Here is a 4,504-nt window from a genome sequence, read left to right as displayed (position 1 = left end):
GGAACCTTCTGCTTGCATCTCATACCTTCTGTCTGCCCCTGCCAGGCCTTTGGTCGCCTCCCAAAGCTGCTGTGTCCTCCGACCCATACAACTGATTGACTCCTACACTTCCTGTCTCCTCCAACCAGGCCAAAGGCTGGCCTCCAACACCTTCTGTACCTTCTGCTTACTGTCCTCCCAAACCTTCTGTATCCTCTGACCAAGCTCCTGCTTTACTCCCATGCTTTCCTTCTTCTCCAACCAAGCCTGCTGCTGGCCTCTGACACCTTCCATATGACTGGGGCTTCTGCTGCTCTCCCACTTCTTCCCTCTGCCCTGCCTGGGTCTTTCACTGGGCTCTGACACCTTCCTTTTCCAACATCCAGGACATCTGCTGGCCTCTGATACCTTCCTCATCTTCTGACATTGTCTTTTTTGCATCTCTCACACCTTCCATCTGTTGCAACTGGTACTCTGCTGGTCTTATCTCCCATTCCTTCAGTCTATCCTGAGTGGGTCTCCTGCTGCCGCCCACACCACCCCTCTGCCATGGTCAGGCCCTCTGCTCGCCTTCCACTCCTTCCCTCTGCTCATTCCACATCTTCCCTTTGCTCTCACCAGGCCTTCTGCTTGCCTCCCTCACCTTCTCTCTGACCCGACCAGTCCTTCTGCCTGCCTCCCACTCCTTCCATCTGCTCAGACCAGTACCTCTGCTCAACTCCGACAAGTTCTGTCTCTGCCTAGTGAGCCTCCTGCTTGATTACCACACTTTTTGTCTCCTACAACCAGACCTACTGCTGGCCTCCCACACCTTCTGTTATCCTGGGACCAAGTCCTCTGCTCACCTCCCACACCTTCCATCTCCCTTCACTGGGCATTCTGTTCCACTCCAACACCTTCTGTATCCTCTGAACAAGCTCTTGCTTGACCCCCACACTTTCCTGCTCCTCCAGACTGGCCTGCTCCTAGCCTCTAGCACCTTCCGTACCCTTCAACCAGGATTTCTGCTGGGATCCCACTTTTTCCCTCTGCCCTGACTGGGCCTTTGCCTGGGCTCTGACACCTTACTTTTCCACCATCCAGGCCCTCTGCTGGCTTTCAACACCTTCCATCTTCTATGACCTGGTCTTCTGTTCACCTCGACACCTTCCTTTTGCTCCAAACTGTTCTTCTCAGCTCCGACACACTGTGTCTCCTCCTAATGAGTCTCCTGCTTTACTCCCACACTTTCTGTCTCTTCCAACCAGGCCTTTTGCTAGCCTCGGACACCTTCTGTCTCCTCCAACCAGTCCTTCTGCTCACCTCCTACACCTTCCCTCTGCAGTGACCAGGCCTTCTGCTATTTCCCATACCTTCGGTCTCCTCTGACCGGGCTGCCTGTTCTGCTCTATGTTCTCACATTGCCCTTTGGAAGATGTCTTTCTGATTAGCCTGCAGTGAATTGGCTTTTGGAACACCACACGCATGGAGAGGCAATTCTGTGGCTTTTCTAGTTAAGGTCTTGTCTTTTTATATGATCTTACCTCCCTCTCTTTCTGAGGGACTAGTTTTTCAACCTGGCTAGACCTGTCTGCCATCGTGTTCTAGGCTGAGGACTTTCAGATGCGTTTGTAACTGACACTCGAGGGTGTCTTCTTTTACACAATCCAGATAATCTTCCTCTCCATGCAAGTGACCAGCCCTGCAGGTAGTTTTATCTTTCATCTTTGCAGATATCATCCTGAGATAGCTCAGTTTGCCCGGGCTGGTCCTTGATGTTGGGCTCTGTGCAGCACTGGTGCCTGCTGGAACTCTGGAGGGCCTCTGTTGTTTGTGGTGGAGGGTGTCCGGATGTGTCAGCTTCAAAGGCCTGGTTCTTGGGGGAATCATGTGGGGACATGTGGCTGCAAGATACCACAGAAATGGCCACCAGTGTGGATTCAAGGGGCTGTTGCTTTTGAATGTCCTCCTCTTTAGAAAAGTCCAAGTCGATGTCACTCAGGCTTAAAAGATCTTCCAGCTCAGGTTGGCCAAGGTGATTGTCGTGAAAGGTTAAGATACAGCCCATGCTTCTGCTCCCCTCACTAAGGTTCTCTACCAGGTCACTGCAGGAAGCATCACGGTCCTCACTCAGCACATTCTCCCCACTGTCGGGGATGGCAGTTGTCTCTGCACCAGGGGTGTCAGAGGCTCTCTCTGTAGTATCATTTCTCACTGAAGATTCTCCAAAGAGACAAGTGATTTCCTCTCCAAATATCCTACAGCAATTTTCAATCAGAAATTCAATAAGCAGATTATTCTTTTTTATAAATTCATTTTCTAGTTCTAAGCTGAAGGAAGTTGGAGGCCAAAGCATGCTTGGAGCAATACACACTGCTAAATTAAACGCAGTCATCTGATTGAATGAGGAATGTTGTTCGATATTGTGTAATACTCCAAAAAGGTACCGTAAGAGAACAATATTGGCTCTCGGAAGCTGGTCTAACAGCCTTTGAATTTTATTTATTTTCTGTTCATCACTTTCTTGATCCATTACAGAGACCCAGTGATCAAAAAGATCTGATGACAAAACACTTCCAGGAATATTTTTTAGGAAACCTTTAAAAACAGATGCTATCACAAAAGTAGATTCATGGTCTAGGTGGACTTCGACTCCAGAATTTAGTTTTTCTTTCAGCTCTCTGCAAGATTTCATGTTGGCTGACTGTCTAAATATTCCTTTGGTGAGGGGTCCTTTCTGATGAAGACAAAAAAGCATATCCCAGACAGGTTTGGGCACACTGTCATGCCTGCAGAGATTTGGCAGAGACACTCCAAACAGCTGTCCTGGCACAGGAGAGGTTGGTGACATGGGCAAGTTATCCTGGTGAGTGCTAGAGCCCCGCCCAAAGAGCCACTTGGTGATAGACCTTCTCCTTTGAAAGGTCTTCTGCCCAGAGTCCCTGAGCTGCTGGGCCATGGCCAGGCATCTGGGCTTCAGGATAAACTGGCACCGCATCTCCCGGGGCAGCTGTTCCATGAGGCAGAGCTCTTGGAGGGTGAAAGGGCTGGTGGCATCCTCTGAGCCTTGCATCAGGAATTTAGCATCTCGAAGGTGGCTCATTTTGATTCCATAAGGACATTCATGCCCAATAAGTGGACACAATTCTTTTTCTTTGCCAGAATTCACCCATAACTGGTAATCTCTCTCAGAGCCAGTTATCCTTAGCATTGGTAGTAACATGTTGATAATGTCATTTGCTGTATCTGAATTCCTTATTGTTACGGTTTTGGAATAGGCACCATTCCCAATGTCTGTGGTGAAAATTTTGAGGGGAATGGTCTTCGGATGGTCCTTCTCTTTCTCTAGACTGATGTACCTCTGAAGGAGAAAGAGCCATTTGTCCTTTTGTTCTGGGGAACTGAGAGTGGCCACGAAGTTCACTGTGGGCCAGCCCAGGACAAACGATCGAGTGGCATCGGTGTTGCCTCCTCCCACTTCTTTCACACAGCTTGCTATCCACATGTCACTCAATTTTGTTTTGCTTTTCACCTTCCACCTGTTACTATATGTGGTTTTGGCCACCACAAGCAGATCCTCGAACAGGAAAAGGTATCGCCCCCGCTTCTGCAGGCCTCTCTGGAGCTCTACCCAGCCCTCAAGGAGCAGAGTCCTGCTGGGGGGCATGAGTGCAGATAGAAATGCACGCGTGTCCAGGATATCAGAAGGCTTTTCCTGGGTACTAGGCCCTGTCGAGTGGGCTTTACCCGGGGCAAGAGATGGAGCATGCCCCCTGCCTCCTGCTAGTGCTTTCATTTTCTTCATTTTGGTAGCTGGGAGCCCTGCCAGACACCACCAGCCCTGATGACCTGGAAGCTGATGCCTGGGGACCTTGAGGGAGACCCCGGTCAGGCATCTGAAGAAGCCCCGCCCCCTGGCCTGAGGAGGCGGGGCTGCCTGCCTACCTCTAGGTGGATGGAGAGGAGGATGAGGCTGCTGCTGGGTCCACTTGGAGAGTGGTGACGCTCAAACGTTCAAAGGCAAAGAGTACAAGGAGAGTCATGGGGAGATCTGGGAGAAGGCGAAGGGTGCTGGGGTGATCAAGGAGAGGCGGTTCAGGGTCTGGTCCTGAGGGAGGTTAGGGAGGGAAGTTCTAGAATTAGAACCGAGGGTCTGTCATTAAATCACCATGGTGACAGTGTCGCTTGCCCACATGCGTAGTAGGGGGGCGGGCGGTTCCTTTTGTGGCCTCATGTGGCAGCTGGCATCCTCACCTTCTTGCTGCAAGAACTCCTCCTGTAAACATAACTTTTGGGGGCAGGTGCTCATGATCTCTCAGCTGCGGTGGTTCTTGGAAGTTAGCTGTGTCCCAGCCTTTCATCTCCCATGGCCAGCTCATCAGTAGTGAGAGAGTAAGGGGCCTTGGACACCATATCTGGACCCTGTGAATGTGAGGAGGACTCCAACATTGCCCTTTCCTTATTCCCAGTTCCAGTCAGTGCTGGATGAGCCTCCCTGAGCCACTGCAGCAGCGCTGAGGGAGGCAGAGGGCTGGGAACCAGCCAC

The 4,504-nt window shown here is 50.9% G+C and overlaps 1 pseudogene; it reads right to left on the bottom strand.

Annotated features, from left to right (window-relative positions):
• Positions 1-1,672: 1,672 nt before the first annotated feature.
• Positions 1,673-4,267, bottom strand: LOC112299819 (rho GTPase-activating protein 20 pseudogene; annotated as a pseudogene).
• Between the last annotated feature and the right edge of the window lie 237 nt (positions 4,268-4,504).

The sequence above is a fragment of the Desmodus rotundus genome, chromosome 6, assembly GCF_022682495.2.
Source record: "Desmodus rotundus isolate HL8 chromosome 6, HLdesRot8A.1, whole genome shotgun sequence".
NCBI classification, from domain to species: domain Eukaryota; kingdom Metazoa; phylum Chordata; class Mammalia; order Chiroptera; family Phyllostomidae; genus Desmodus; species Desmodus rotundus.
This window is presented reverse-complemented; position numbering and strand designations above follow the sequence as displayed.